General features: G+C 43.0%; 35 non-coding genes across 35 annotated transcripts; all 35 read left to right on the top strand.

Moving 5' to 3' along the window:
- Positions 1-489: 489 nt before the first annotated feature.
- Trnae-uuc (transfer RNA glutamic acid (anticodon UUC)) lies at positions 490-561 on the top strand. The gene has a single exon. It is a non-coding gene; the product is annotated as a tRNA-Glu (tRNA).
- A 296-nt stretch (positions 562-857) lies between these two features.
- Positions 858-931, top strand: Trnan-guu (transfer RNA asparagine (anticodon GUU)). The gene has a single exon. It is a non-coding gene; the product is annotated as a tRNA-Asn (tRNA).
- A 254-nt stretch (positions 932-1,185) lies between these two features.
- On the top strand, positions 1,186-1,257 carry Trnae-uuc (transfer RNA glutamic acid (anticodon UUC)). Its single transcript has one exon. It is a non-coding gene; the product is annotated as a tRNA-Glu (tRNA).
- Positions 1,258-1,553: 296 nt separating this feature from the next.
- Positions 1,554-1,627, top strand: Trnan-guu (transfer RNA asparagine (anticodon GUU)). Its single transcript has one exon. It is a non-coding gene; the product is annotated as a tRNA-Asn (tRNA).
- Positions 1,628-1,877: 250 nt separating this feature from the next.
- Positions 1,878-1,949, top strand: Trnae-uuc (transfer RNA glutamic acid (anticodon UUC)). Its single transcript has one exon. It is a non-coding gene; the product is annotated as a tRNA-Glu (tRNA).
- A 345-nt stretch (positions 1,950-2,294) lies between these two features.
- Positions 2,295-2,368, top strand: Trnan-guu (transfer RNA asparagine (anticodon GUU)). Its single transcript has one exon. It is a non-coding gene; the product is annotated as a tRNA-Asn (tRNA).
- Positions 2,369-2,618: 250 nt separating this feature from the next.
- On the top strand, positions 2,619-2,690 carry Trnae-uuc (transfer RNA glutamic acid (anticodon UUC)). The gene has a single exon. It is a non-coding gene; the product is annotated as a tRNA-Glu (tRNA).
- A 296-nt stretch (positions 2,691-2,986) lies between these two features.
- Positions 2,987-3,060, top strand: Trnan-guu (transfer RNA asparagine (anticodon GUU)). Its single transcript has one exon. It is a non-coding gene; the product is annotated as a tRNA-Asn (tRNA).
- Positions 3,061-3,310: 250 nt separating this feature from the next.
- Trnae-uuc (transfer RNA glutamic acid (anticodon UUC)) lies at positions 3,311-3,382 on the top strand. Its single transcript has one exon. It is a non-coding gene; the product is annotated as a tRNA-Glu (tRNA).
- A 296-nt stretch (positions 3,383-3,678) lies between these two features.
- On the top strand, positions 3,679-3,752 carry Trnan-guu (transfer RNA asparagine (anticodon GUU)). The gene has a single exon. It is a non-coding gene; the product is annotated as a tRNA-Asn (tRNA).
- Positions 3,753-4,002: 250 nt separating this feature from the next.
- Positions 4,003-4,074, top strand: Trnae-uuc (transfer RNA glutamic acid (anticodon UUC)). The gene has a single exon. It is a non-coding gene; the product is annotated as a tRNA-Glu (tRNA).
- A 296-nt stretch (positions 4,075-4,370) lies between these two features.
- Positions 4,371-4,444, top strand: Trnan-guu (transfer RNA asparagine (anticodon GUU)). Its single transcript has one exon. It is a non-coding gene; the product is annotated as a tRNA-Asn (tRNA).
- Positions 4,445-4,694: 250 nt separating this feature from the next.
- On the top strand, positions 4,695-4,766 carry Trnae-uuc (transfer RNA glutamic acid (anticodon UUC)). Its single transcript has one exon. It is a non-coding gene; the product is annotated as a tRNA-Glu (tRNA).
- Positions 4,767-5,062: 296 nt separating this feature from the next.
- Positions 5,063-5,136, top strand: Trnan-guu (transfer RNA asparagine (anticodon GUU)). The gene has a single exon. It is a non-coding gene; the product is annotated as a tRNA-Asn (tRNA).
- A 250-nt stretch (positions 5,137-5,386) lies between these two features.
- On the top strand, positions 5,387-5,458 carry Trnae-uuc (transfer RNA glutamic acid (anticodon UUC)). The gene has a single exon. It is a non-coding gene; the product is annotated as a tRNA-Glu (tRNA).
- A 296-nt stretch (positions 5,459-5,754) lies between these two features.
- Positions 5,755-5,828, top strand: Trnan-guu (transfer RNA asparagine (anticodon GUU)). The gene has a single exon. It is a non-coding gene; the product is annotated as a tRNA-Asn (tRNA).
- A 250-nt stretch (positions 5,829-6,078) lies between these two features.
- On the top strand, positions 6,079-6,150 carry Trnae-uuc (transfer RNA glutamic acid (anticodon UUC)). Its single transcript has one exon. It is a non-coding gene; the product is annotated as a tRNA-Glu (tRNA).
- A 296-nt stretch (positions 6,151-6,446) lies between these two features.
- On the top strand, positions 6,447-6,520 carry Trnan-guu (transfer RNA asparagine (anticodon GUU)). Its single transcript has one exon. It is a non-coding gene; the product is annotated as a tRNA-Asn (tRNA).
- A 250-nt stretch (positions 6,521-6,770) lies between these two features.
- Positions 6,771-6,842, top strand: Trnae-uuc (transfer RNA glutamic acid (anticodon UUC)). The gene has a single exon. It is a non-coding gene; the product is annotated as a tRNA-Glu (tRNA).
- A 296-nt stretch (positions 6,843-7,138) lies between these two features.
- Trnan-guu (transfer RNA asparagine (anticodon GUU)) lies at positions 7,139-7,212 on the top strand. Its single transcript has one exon. It is a non-coding gene; the product is annotated as a tRNA-Asn (tRNA).
- Positions 7,213-7,462: 250 nt separating this feature from the next.
- On the top strand, positions 7,463-7,534 carry Trnae-uuc (transfer RNA glutamic acid (anticodon UUC)). The gene has a single exon. It is a non-coding gene; the product is annotated as a tRNA-Glu (tRNA).
- Positions 7,535-7,830: 296 nt separating this feature from the next.
- On the top strand, positions 7,831-7,904 carry Trnan-guu (transfer RNA asparagine (anticodon GUU)). The gene has a single exon. It is a non-coding gene; the product is annotated as a tRNA-Asn (tRNA).
- A 250-nt stretch (positions 7,905-8,154) lies between these two features.
- Positions 8,155-8,226, top strand: Trnae-uuc (transfer RNA glutamic acid (anticodon UUC)). The gene has a single exon. It is a non-coding gene; the product is annotated as a tRNA-Glu (tRNA).
- A 296-nt stretch (positions 8,227-8,522) lies between these two features.
- Trnan-guu (transfer RNA asparagine (anticodon GUU)) lies at positions 8,523-8,596 on the top strand. Its single transcript has one exon. It is a non-coding gene; the product is annotated as a tRNA-Asn (tRNA).
- Positions 8,597-8,846: 250 nt separating this feature from the next.
- On the top strand, positions 8,847-8,918 carry Trnae-uuc (transfer RNA glutamic acid (anticodon UUC)). Its single transcript has one exon. It is a non-coding gene; the product is annotated as a tRNA-Glu (tRNA).
- Positions 8,919-9,214: 296 nt separating this feature from the next.
- Trnan-guu (transfer RNA asparagine (anticodon GUU)) lies at positions 9,215-9,288 on the top strand. Its single transcript has one exon. It is a non-coding gene; the product is annotated as a tRNA-Asn (tRNA).
- Positions 9,289-9,538: 250 nt separating this feature from the next.
- Positions 9,539-9,610, top strand: Trnae-uuc (transfer RNA glutamic acid (anticodon UUC)). Its single transcript has one exon. It is a non-coding gene; the product is annotated as a tRNA-Glu (tRNA).
- Positions 9,611-9,906: 296 nt separating this feature from the next.
- Positions 9,907-9,980, top strand: Trnan-guu (transfer RNA asparagine (anticodon GUU)). Its single transcript has one exon. It is a non-coding gene; the product is annotated as a tRNA-Asn (tRNA).
- Positions 9,981-10,230: 250 nt separating this feature from the next.
- Positions 10,231-10,302, top strand: Trnae-uuc (transfer RNA glutamic acid (anticodon UUC)). Its single transcript has one exon. It is a non-coding gene; the product is annotated as a tRNA-Glu (tRNA).
- Positions 10,303-10,598: 296 nt separating this feature from the next.
- Positions 10,599-10,672, top strand: Trnan-guu (transfer RNA asparagine (anticodon GUU)). Its single transcript has one exon. It is a non-coding gene; the product is annotated as a tRNA-Asn (tRNA).
- A 250-nt stretch (positions 10,673-10,922) lies between these two features.
- Trnae-uuc (transfer RNA glutamic acid (anticodon UUC)) lies at positions 10,923-10,994 on the top strand. Its single transcript has one exon. It is a non-coding gene; the product is annotated as a tRNA-Glu (tRNA).
- A 296-nt stretch (positions 10,995-11,290) lies between these two features.
- On the top strand, positions 11,291-11,364 carry Trnan-guu (transfer RNA asparagine (anticodon GUU)). Its single transcript has one exon. It is a non-coding gene; the product is annotated as a tRNA-Asn (tRNA).
- A 250-nt stretch (positions 11,365-11,614) lies between these two features.
- Positions 11,615-11,686, top strand: Trnae-uuc (transfer RNA glutamic acid (anticodon UUC)). The gene has a single exon. It is a non-coding gene; the product is annotated as a tRNA-Glu (tRNA).
- Positions 11,687-11,982: 296 nt separating this feature from the next.
- Positions 11,983-12,056, top strand: Trnan-guu (transfer RNA asparagine (anticodon GUU)). The gene has a single exon. It is a non-coding gene; the product is annotated as a tRNA-Asn (tRNA).
- A 250-nt stretch (positions 12,057-12,306) lies between these two features.
- On the top strand, positions 12,307-12,378 carry Trnae-uuc (transfer RNA glutamic acid (anticodon UUC)). Its single transcript has one exon. It is a non-coding gene; the product is annotated as a tRNA-Glu (tRNA).
- The last annotated feature ends 259 nt before the right edge of the window (positions 12,379-12,637 follow it).

The raw sequence follows: 12,637 nt of genomic DNA, 5'->3' as shown, positions 1-12,637 counted from the left end.
CCAATCGGTGTTCATGAAATCAGGCCACGTAATAATGTGGTAGCCCTACCTATCTACCCTTAATCATATTAGAATGAAACTAACTATAGAGCTAATAATAGACTCAACCTTCTGTGTCCTTATAATTATAGCCTGTATCAAAAATGACCAAACCTGTTGATAGAAAAAATACATTCATTAGTTAAAATCGGAAATAATACACCTGCAATTCATAATGCAATTGTCATTATACAAATATCAATGCAACACTTAAATGACTTAAAACTAATATTTACATAACTATATAATACAATAATATGTATCTGCCACACAAATACCTGCTACAAAATGCTGATATCAACTTCAAGCTAGCTCATGATACAAAGAAGATATTTATTCATGTCAGCTCGTCATCTCTTAAACATCCTAATCTACAACACCAACTTTCACACGCACAATAGGAATAAAGTCTAGTGGTAACTCGTTTTACATTTCCCTCATCTGTCAGCTTCCAATGTGGTCTAGTGGTTAGGATTCCTGGCTTTCACCCAGGCGGCCCGGGTTCGATTCCCGGCATTGGAACAATTTCTTTTCCATCTGACAAGAAAATGAGCTCAACTTGAATAATTATACTTTTCTCATTTTCACAATCATAAGTAAAAAGCATGCATTTCTAGCCATCCATGTAAGTGCATGGATGACCTAACGTCCACATCTTCCAGTAAATGCATCAAGTCAGCCAGTGTGTTATTGTGCAACACAATCCACCGCCTGGCACTTCAGAGATGGAACGCACCATGAGACTTTCCCTTCTTCAACAGTACTTCACTTCCGTGACACCAGTCACATCTCAAAATCACTCCTTAGACGTCAGTTCGGTCTCTGTGGCGCAATTGGTTAGCGCGTTCGGCTGTTAACCGAAAGGTTGGTGGTTCGAGCCCACCCAGGGACGCACTTGTGTTTTGTCAACTTGAAGGACTGATATTTCTCCCTTTCACGTTTTACAGATGAACACTGTGAGCGCAAATACCTGCTACAAAATGCTGATATCAACTTCAAGCTAGCTCATGATACAAAGAAGATATTTATTCATGTCAGCTCGTCATCTCTTAAACATCCTAATCTACAACACCAACTTTCACACGCACAATAGGAATAAAGTCTAGTACGTGGTAACTCGTTTTACATTTCCCTCATCTGTCAGCTTCCAATGTGGTCTAGTGGTTAGGATTCCTGGCTTTCACCCAGGCGGCCCGGGTTCGATTCCCGGCATTGGAACAATTTCTTTTCCATCTGACAAGAAAATGAGCTCAACTTGAATAATTATACTTTTCTCATGTTCACAATCATAAGTAAAAAGCATGCATTTCTAGTCATCCATGTAAGTGCATGGATGACCTAACGTCCACATCTTCCAGTAAATGCATCAAGTCAGCCAGTGTGTTATTGTGCAACACAATCCACCGCCTGGCACTTCAGAGATGGAACGCACCATGAGACTTTCCCTTCTTCAACAGTACTTCACTTCCGTGACACCAGTCACATCTCAAAATCACTCCATAGACGTCAGTTCGGTCTCTGTGGCGCAATTGGTTAGCGCGTTCGGCTGTTAACCGAAAGGTTGGTGGTTCGAGCCCACCCAGGGACGCACTTGTGTTTTGTCAACTTGAAGGACTGATATTTCTCCCTTTCACGTTTTACAGATGAACACTGTGAGCGCAAATACCTGCTACAAAATGCTGATATCAACTTCAAGCTAGCTCATGATACAAAGAAGATATTTATTCATGTCAGCTCGTCATCTCTTAAACATCCTAATCTACAACACCAACTTTCACACGCACAATAGGAATAAAGTCTAGTGGTAACTCGTTTTACATTTCCCTCATCTGTCAGCTTCCAATGTGGTCTAGTGGTTAGGATTCCTGGCTTTCACCCAGGCGGCCCGGGTTCGATTCCCGGCATTGGAACAATTTCTTTTCCATCTGACAAGAAAACGAGCTCAACTTGAATAATTATACTTTTCTTTTCCATCTGACAAGAAAATGAGCTCAACTTGAATAATTATACTTTTCTCATGTTCACAATCATAAGTAAAAAGCATGCATTTCTAGTCATCCATGTAAGTGCATGGATGACCTAACGTCCACATCTTCCAGTAAATGCATCAAGTCAGCCAGTGTGTTATTGTGCAACACAATCCACCGCCTGGCACTTCAGAGATGGAACGCACCATGAGACTTTCCCTTCTTCAACAGTACTTCACTTCCGTGACACCAGTCACATCTCAAAATCACTCCATAGACGTCAGTTCGGTCTCTGTGGCGCAATTGGTTAGCGCGTTCGGCTGTTAACCGAAAGGTTGGTGGTTCGAGCCCACCCAGGGACGCACTTGTGTTTTGTCAACTTGAAGGACTGATATTTCTCCCTTTCACGTTTTACAGATGAACACTGTGAGCGCAAATACCTGCTACAAAATGCTGATATCAACTTCAAGCTAGCTCATGATACAAAGAAGATATTTATTAATGTCAGCTCGTCATCTCTTGAACATCCTAATCTACAACACCAACTTTCACACGCACAATAGGAATAAAGTCTAGTGGTAACTCGTTTTACATTTCCCTCATCTGTCAGCTTCCAATGTGGTCTAGTGGTTAGGATTCCTGGCTTTCACCCAGGCGGCCCGGGTTCGATTCCCGGCATTGGAACAATTTCTTTTCCATCTGACAAGAAAATGAGCTCAACTTGAATAATTATACTTTTCTCATGTTCACAATCATAAGTAAAAAGCATGCATTTCTAGTCATCCATGTAAGTGCATGGATGACCTAACGTCCACATCTTCCAGTAAATGCATCAAGTCAGCCAGTGTGTTATTGTGCAACACAATCCACCGCCTGGCACTTCAGAGATGGAACGCACCATGAGACTTTCCCTTCTTCAACAGTACTTCACTTCCGTGACACCAGTCACATCTCAAAATCACTCCATAGACGTCAGTTCGGTCTCTGTGGCGCAATTGGTTAGCGCGTTCGGCTGTTAACCGAAAGGTTGGTGGTTCGAGCCCACCCAGGGACGCACTTGTGTTTTGTCAACTTGAAGGACTGATATTTCTCCCTTTCACGTTTTACAGATGAACACTGTGAGCGCAAATACCTGCTACAAAATGCTGATATCAACTTCAAGCTAGCTCATGATACAAAGAAGATATTTATTCATGTCAGCTCGTCATCTCTTAAACATCCTAATCTACAACACCAACTTTCACACGCACAATAGGAATAAAGTCTAGTGGTAACTCGTTTTACATTTCCCTCATCTGTCAGCTTCCAATGTGGTCTAGTGGTTAGGATTCCTGGCTTTCACCCAGGCGGCCCGGGTTCGATTCCCGGCATTGGAACAATTTCTTTTCCATCTGACAAGAAAATGAGCTCAACTTGAATAATTATACTTTTCTCATTTTCACAATCATAAGTAAAAAGCATGCATTTCTAGTCATCCATGTAAGTGCATGGATGACCTAACGTCCACATCTTCCAGTAAATGCATCAAGTCAGCCAGTGTGTTATTGTGCAACACAATCCACCGCCTGGCACTTCAGAGATGGAACGCACCATGAGACTTTCCCTTCTTCAACAGTACTTCATTTCCGTGACACCAGTCACATCTCAAAATCACTCCATAGACGTCAGTTCGGTCTCTGTGGCGCAATTGGTTAGCGCGTTCGGCTGTTAACCGAAAGGTTGGTGGTTCGAGCCCACCCAGGGACGCACTTGTGTTTTGTCAACTTGAAGGACTGATATTTCTCCCTTTCACGTTTTACAGATGAACACTGTGAGCGCAAATACCTGCTACAAAATGCTGATATCAACTTCAAGCTAGCTCATGATACAAAGAAGATATTTATTCATGTCAGCTCGTCATCTCTTAAACATCCTAATCTACAACACCAACTTTTACACGCACAATAGGAATAAAGTCTAGTGGTAACTCGTTTTACATTTCCCTCATCTGTCAGCTTCCAATGTGGTCTAGTGGTTAGGATTCCTGGCTTTCACACAGGCGGCCCGGGTTCGATTCCCGGCATTGGAACAATTTCTTTTCCATCTGACAAGAAAATGAGCTCAACTTGAATAATTATACTTTTCTCATGTTCACAATCATAAGTAAAAAGCATGCATTTCTAGTCATCCATGTAAGTGCATGGATGACCTAACGTCCACATCTTCCAGTAAATGCATCAAGTCAGCCAGTGTGTTATTGTGCAACACAATCCACCGCCTGGCACTTCAGAGATGGAACGCACCATGAGACTTTCCCTTCTTCAACAGTACTTCACTTCCGTGACACCAGTCACATCTCAAAATCACTCCATAGACGTCAGTTCGGTCTCTGTGGCGCAATTGGTTAGCGCGTTCGGCTGTTAACCGAAAGGTTGGTGTTTCGAGCCCACCCAGGGACGCACTTGTGTTTTGTCAACTTGAAGGACTGATATTTCTCCCTTTCACGTTTTACAGATGAACACTGTGAGCGCAAATACCTGCTACAAAATGCTGATATCAACTTCAAGCTAGCTCATGATACAAAGAAGATATTTATTCATGTCAGCTCGTCATCTCTTAAACATCCTAATCTACAACACCAACTTTCACACGCACAATAGGAATAAAGTCTAGTGGTAACTCGTTTTACATTTCCCTCATCTGTCAGCTTCCAATGTGGTCTAGTGGTTAGGATTCCTGGCTTTCACCCAGGCGGCCCGGGTTCGATTCCCGGCATTGGAACAATTTCTTTTCCATCTGACAAGAAAATGAGCTCAACTTGAATAATTATACTTTTCTCATTTTCACAATCATAAGTAAAAAGCATGCATTTCTAGTCATCCATGTAAGTGCATGGATGACCTAACGTCCACATCTTCCAGTAAATGCATCAAGTCAGCCAGTGTGTTATTGTGCAACACAATCCACCGCCTGGCACTTCAGAGATGGAACGCACCATGAGACTTTCCCTTCTTCAACAGTACTTCACTTCCGTGACACCAGTCACATCTCAAAATCACTCCTTAGACGTCAGTTCGGTCTCTGTGGCGCAATTGGTTAGCGCGTTCGGCTGTTAACCGAAAGGTTGGTGGTTCGAGCCCACCCAGGGACGCACTTGTGTTTTGTCAACTTGAAGGACTGATATTTCTCCCTTTCACGTTTTACAGATGAACACTGTGAGCGCAAATACCTGCTACAAAATGCTGATATCAACTTCAAGCTAGCTCATGATACAAAGAAGATATTTATTCATGTCAGCTCGTCATCTCTTAAACATCCTAATCTACAACACCAACTTTTACACGCACAATAGGAATAAAGTCTAGTGGTAACTCGTTTTACATTTCCCTCATCTGTCAGCTTCCAATGTGGTCTAGTGGTTAGGATTCCTGGCTTTCACCCAGGCGGCCCGGGTTCGATTCCCGGCATTGGAACAATTTCTTTTCCATCTGACAAGAAAATGAGCTCAACTTGAATAATTATACTTTTCTCATGTTCACAATCATAAGTAAAAAGCATGCATTTCTAGTCATCCATGTAAGTGCATGGATGACCTAACGTCCACATCTTCCAGTAAATGCATCAAGTCAGCCAGTGTGTTATTGTGCAACACAATCCACCGCCTGGCACTTCAGAGATGGAACGCACCATGAGACTTTCCCTTCTTCAACAGTACTTCACTTCCGTGACACCAGTCACATCTCAAAATCACTCCATAGACGTCAGTTCGGTCTCTGTGGCGCAATTGGTTAGCGCGTTCGGCTGTTAACCGAAAGGTTGGTGGTTCGAGCCCACCCAGGGACGCACTTGTGTTTTGTCAACTTGAAGGACTGATATTTCTCCCTTTCACGTTTTACAGATGAACACTGTGAGCGCAAATACCTGCTACAAAATGCTGATATCAACTTCAAGCTAGCTCATGATACAAAGAAGATATTTATTCATGTCAGCTCGTCATCTCTTAAACATCCTAATCTACAACACCAACTTTCACACGCACAATAGGAATAAAGTCTAGTGGTAACTCGTTTTACATTTCCCTCATCTGTCAGCTTCCAATGTGGTCTAGTGGTTAGGATTCCTGGCTTTCACCCAGGCGGCCCGGGTTCGATTCCCGGCATTGGAACAATTTCTTTTCCATCTGACAAGAAAATGAGCTCAACTTGAATAATTATACTTTTCTCATGTTCACAATCATAAGTAAAAAGCATGCATTTCTAGTCATCCATGTAAGTGCATGGATGACCTAACGTCCACATCTTCCAGTAAATGCATCAAGTCAGCCAGTGTGTTATTGTGCAACACAATCCACCGCCTGGCACTTCAGAGATGGAACTCACCATGAGACTTTCCCTTCTTCAACAGTACTTCACTTCCGTGACACCTGTCACATCTCAAAATCACTCCATAGACGTCAGTTCGGTCTCTGTGGCGCAATTGGTTAGCGCGTTCGGCTGTTAACCGAAAGGTTGGTGGTTCGAGCCCACCCAGGGACGCACTTGTGTTTTGTCAACTTGAAGGACTGATATTTCTCCCTTTCACGTTTTACAGATGAACACTGTGAGCGCAAATACCTGCTACAATATGCTGATATCAACTTCAAGCTAGCTCATGATACAAAGAAGATATTTATTAATGTCAGCTCGTCATCTCTTAAACATCCTAATCTACAACACCAACTTTCACACGCACAATAGGAATAAAGTCTAGTGGTAACTCGTTTTACATTTCCCTCGTCTGTCAGCTTCCAATGTGGTCTAGTGGTTAGGATTCCTGGCTTTCACACAGGCGGCCCGGGTTCGATTCCCGGCATTGGAACAATTTCTTTTCCATCTGACAAGAAAATGAGCTCAACTTGAATAATTATACTTTTCTCATTTTCACAATCATAAGTAAAAAGCATGCATTTCTAGTCATCCATGTAAGTGCATGGATGACCTAACGTCCACATCTTCCAGTAAATGCATCAAGTCAGCCAGTGTGTTATTGTGCAACACAATCCACCGCCTGGCACTTCAGAGATGGAACTCACCATGAGACTTTCCCTTCTTCAACAGTACTTCACTTCCGTGACACCAGTCACATCTCAAAATCACTCCATAGACGTCAGTTCGGTCTCTGTGGCGCAATTGGTTAGCGCGTTCGGCTGTTAACCGAAAGGTTGGTGGTTCGAGCCCACCCAGGGACGCACTTGTGTTTTGTCAACTTGAAGGACTGATATTTCTCCCTTTCACGTTTTACAGATGAACACTGTGAGCGCAAATACCTGCTACAAAATGCTGATATCAACTTCAAGCTAGCTCATGATACAAAGAAGATATTTATTAATGTCAGCTCGTCATCTCTTAAACATCCTAATCTACAACACCAACTTTCACACGCACAATAGGAATAAAGTCTAGTGGTAACTCGTTTTACATTTCCCTCATCTGTCAGCTTCCAATGTGGTCTAGTGGTTAGGATTCCTGGCTTTCACCCAGGCGGCCCGGGTTCGATTCCCGGCATTGGAACAATTTATTTTCCATCTGACAAGAAAACGAGCTCAACTTGAATAATTATACTTTTCTCATGTTCACAATCATAAGTAAAAAGCATGCATTTCTAGTCATCCATGTAAGTGCATGGATGACCTAACGTCCACATCTTCCAGTAAATGCATCAAGTCAGCCAGTGTGTTATTGTGCAACACAATCCACCGCCTGGCACTTCAGAGATGGAACGCACCATGAGACTTTCCCTTCTTCAACAGTACTTCACTTCCGTGACACCAGTCACATCTCAAAATCACTCCATAGACGTCAGTTCGGTCTCTGTGGCGCAATTGGTTAGCGCGTTCGGCTGTTAACCGAAAGGTTGGTGGTTCGAGCCCACCCAGGGACGCACTTGTGTTTTGTCAACTTGAAGGACTGATATTTCTCCCTTTCACGTTTTACAGATGAACACTGTGAGCGCAAATACCTCCTACAATATGCTGATATCAACTTCAAGCTAGCTCATGATACAAAGAAGATATTTATTCATGTCAGCTCGTCATCTCTTAAACATCCTAATCTACAACACCAACTTTCACACGCACAATAGGAATAAAGTCTAGTGGTAACTCGTTTTACATTTCCCTCATCTGTCAGCTTCCAATGTGGTCTAGTGGTTAGGATTCCTGGCTTTCACCCAGGCGGCCCGGGTTCGATTCCCGGCATTGGAACAATTTCTTTTCCATCTGACAAGAAAACGAGCTCAACTTGAATAATTATACTTTTCTCATGTTCACAATCATAAGTAAAAAGCATGCATTTCTAGTCATCCATGTAAGTGCATGGATGACCTAACGTCCACATCTTCCAGTAAATGCATCAAGTCAGCCAGTGTGTTATTGTGCAACACAATCCACCGCCTGGCACTTCAGAGATGGAACGCACCATGAGACTTTCCCTTCTTCAACAGTACTTCACTTCCGTGACACCAGTCACATCTCAAAATCACTCCATAGACGTCAGTTCGGTCTCTGTGGCGCAATTGGTTAGCGCGTTCGGCTGTTAACCGAAAGGTTGGTGGTTGGAGCCCACCCAGGGACGCACTTGTGTTTTGTCAACTTGAAGGACTGATATTTCTCCCTTTCACGTTTTACAGATGAACACTGTGAGCGCAAATACCTGCTACAATATGCTGATATCAACTTCAAGCTAGCTCATGATACAAAGAAGATATTTATTCATGTCAGCTCGTCATCTCTTAAACATCCTAATCTACAACACCAACTTTCACACGCACAATAGGAATAAAGTCTAGTGGTAACTCGTTTTACATTTCCCTCATCTGTCAGCTTCCAATGTGGTCTAGTGGTTAGGATTCCTGGCTTTCACCCAGGCGGCCCGGGTTCGATTCCCGGCATTGGAACAATTTCTTTTCCATCTGACAAGAAAATGAGCTCAACTTGAATAATTATACTTTTCTCATTTTCACAATCATAAGTAAAAAGCATGCATTTCTAGCCATCCATGTAAGTGCATGGATGACCTAACGTCCACATCTTCCAGTAAATGCATCAAGTCAGCCAGTGTGTTATTGTGCAACACAATCCACCGCCTGGCACTTCAGAGATGGAACGCACCATGAGACTTACCCTTCTTCAACAGTACTTCACTTCCGTGACACCAGTCACATCTCAAAATCACTCCATAGACGTCAGTTCGGTCTCTGTGGCGCAATTGGTTAGCGCGTTCGGCTGTTAACCGAAAGGTTGGTGGTTGGAGCCCACCCAGGGACGCACTTGTGTTTTGTCAACTTGAAGGACTGATATTTCTCCCTTTCACGTTTTACAGATGAACACTGTGAGCGCAAATACCTCCTACAATATGCTGATATCAACTTCAAGCTAGCTCATGATACAAAGAAGATATTTATTCATGTCAGCTCGTCATCTCTTAAACATCCTAATCTACAACACCAACTTTCACACGCACAATAGGAATAAAGTCTAGTGGTAACTCGTTTTACATTTCCCTCATCTGTCAGCTTCCAATGTGGTCTAGTGGTTAGGATTCCTGGCTTTCACCCAGGCGGCCCGGGTTCGATTCCCGGCATTGGAACAATTTCTTTTCCATCTGACAAGAAAATGAGCTCAACTTGAATAATTATACTTTTCTCATTTTCACAATCATAAGTAAAAAGCATGCATTTCTAGTCATCCATGTAAGTGCATGGATGACCTAACGTCCACATCTTCCAGTAAATGCATCAAGTCAGCCAGTGTGTTATTGTGCAACACAATCCACCGCCTGGCACTTCAGAGATGGAACGCACCATGAGACTTACCCTTCTTCAACAGTACTTCACTTCCGTGACACCAGTCACATCTCAAAATCACTCCATAGACGTCAGTTCGGTCTCTGTGGCGCAATTGGTTAGCGCGTTCGGCTGTTAACCGAAAGGTTGGTGGTTCGAGCCCACCCAGGGACGCACTTGTGTTTTGTCAACTTGAAGGACTGATATTTCTCCCTTTCACGTTTTACAGATGAACACTGTGAGCGCAAATACCTCCTACAATATGCTGATATCAACTTCAAGCTAGCTCATGATACAAAGAAGATATTTATTCATGTCAGCTCGTCATCTCTTAAACATCCTAATCTACAACACCAACTTTCACACGCACAATAGGAATAAAGTCTAGTGGTAACTCGTTTTACATTTCCCTCATCTGTCAGCTTCCAATGTGGTCTAGTGGTTAGGATTCCTGGCTTTCACCCAGGCGGCCCGGGTTCGATTCCCGGCATTGGAACAATTTCTTTTCCATCTGACAAGAAAATGAGCTCAACTTGAATAATTATACTTTTCTCATTTTCACAATCATAAGTAAAAAGCATGCATTTCTAGTCATCCATGTAAGTGCATGGATGACCTAACGTCCACATCTTCCAGTAAATGCATCAAGTCAGCCAGTGTGTTATTGTGCAACACAATCCACCGCCTGGCACTTCAGAGATGGAACTCACCATGAGACTTTCCCTTCTTCAACAGTACTTCACTTCCGTGACACCTGTCACATCTCAAAATCACTCCATAGACGTCAGTTCGGTCTCTGTGGCGCAATTGGTTAGCGCGTTCGGCTGTTAACCGAAAGGTTGGTGGTTCGAGCCCACCCAGGGACGCACTTGTGTTTTGTCAACTTGAAGGACTGATATTTCTCCCTTTCACGTTTTACAGATGAACACTGTGAGCGCAAATACCTGCTACAATATGCTGATATCAACTTCAAGCTAGCTCATGATACAAAGAAGATATTTATTAATGTCAGCTCGTCATCTCTTAAACATCCTAATCTACAACACCAACTTTCACACGCACAATAGGAATAAAGTCTAGTGGTAACTCGTTTTACATTTCCCTCGTCTGTCAGCTTCCAATGTGGTCTAGTGGTTAGGATTCCTGGCTTTCACACAGGCGGCCCGGGTTCGATTCCCGGCATTGGAACAATTTCTTTTCCATCTGACAAGAAAATGAGCTCAACTTGAATAATTATACTTTTCTCATTTTCACAATCATAAGTAAAAAGCATGCATTTCTAGTCATCCATGTAAGTGCATGGATGACCTAACGTCCACATCTTCCAGTAAATGCATCAAGTCAGCCAGTGTGTTATTGTGCAACACAATCCACCGCCTGGCACTTCAGAGATGGAACGCACCATGAGACTTTCCCTTCTTCAACAGTACTTCACTTCCGTGACACCAGTCACATCTCAAAATCACTCCATAGACGTCAGTTCGGTCTCTGTGGCGCAATTGGTTAGCGCGTTCGGCTGTTAACCGAAAGGTTGGTGGTTCGAGCCCACCCAGGGACGCACTTGTGTTTTGTCAACTTGAAGGACTGATATTTCTCCCTTTCACGTTTTACAGATGAACACTGTGAGCGCAAATACCTGCTACAAAATGCTGATATCAACTTCAAGCTAGCTCATGATACAAAGAAGATATTTATTCATGTCAGCTCGTCATCTCTTAAACATCCTAATCTACAACACCAACTTTCACACGCACAATAGGAATAAAGTCTAGTGGTAACTCGTTTTACATTTCCCTCATCTGTCAGCTTCCAATGTGGTCTAGTGGTTAGGATTCCTGGCTTTCACCCAGGCGGCCCGGGTTCGATTCCCGGCATTGGAACAATTTCTTTTCCATCTGACAAGAAAATGAGCTCAACTTGAATAATTATACTTTTCTCATTTTCACAATCATAAGTAAAAAGCATGCATTTCTAGCCATCCATGTAAGTGCATGGATGACCTAACGTCCACATCTTCCAGTAAATGCATCAAGTCAGCCAGTGTGTTATTGTGCAACACAATCCACCGCCTGGCACTTCAGAGATGGAACGCACCATGAGACTTTCCCTTCTTCAACAGTACTTCACTTCCGTGACACCAGTCACATCTCAAAATCACTCCATAGACGTCAGTTCGGTCTCTGTGGCGCAATTGGTTAGCGCGTTCGGCTGTTAACCGAAAGGTTGGTGGTTCGAGCCCACCCAGGGACGCACTTGTGTTTTGTCAACTTGAAGGACTGATATTTCTCCCTTTCACGTTTTACAGATGAACACTGTGAGCGCAAATACCTCCTACAATATGCTGATATCAACTTCAAGCTAGCTCATGATACAAAGAAGATATTTATTCATGTCAGCTCGTCATCTCTTAAACATCCTAATCTACAACACCAACTTTCACACGCACAATAGGAATAAAGTCTAGTGGTAACTCGTTTTACATTTCCCTCATCTGTCAGCTTCCAATGTGGTCTAGTGGTTAGGATTCCTGGCTTTCACCCAGGCGGCCCGGGTTCGATTCCCGGCATTGGAACAATTTCTTTTCCATCTGACAAGAAAATGAGCTCAACTTGAATAATTATACTTTTCTCATTTTCACAATCATAAGTAAAAAGCATGCATTTCTAGTCATCCATGTAAGTGCATGGATGACCTAACGTCCACATCTTCCAGTAAATGCATCAAGTCAGCCAGTGTGTTATTGTGCAACACAATCCACCGCCTGGCACTTCAGAGATGGAACGCACCATGAGACTTTCCCTTCTTCAACAGTACTTCACTTCCGTGACACC

This window comes from Haliotis cracherodii, unplaced genomic scaffold (assembly GCF_022045235.1).
Source record: "Haliotis cracherodii isolate W230 unplaced genomic scaffold, xgHalCrac1.p SCAF_1, whole genome shotgun sequence".
Lineage (NCBI taxonomy): Eukaryota > Metazoa > Mollusca > Gastropoda > Lepetellida > Haliotidae > Haliotis > Haliotis cracherodii.
Note: the sequence above shows the minus strand (reverse complement) of the source record. Positions and strands in the feature narration are given on the sequence as shown.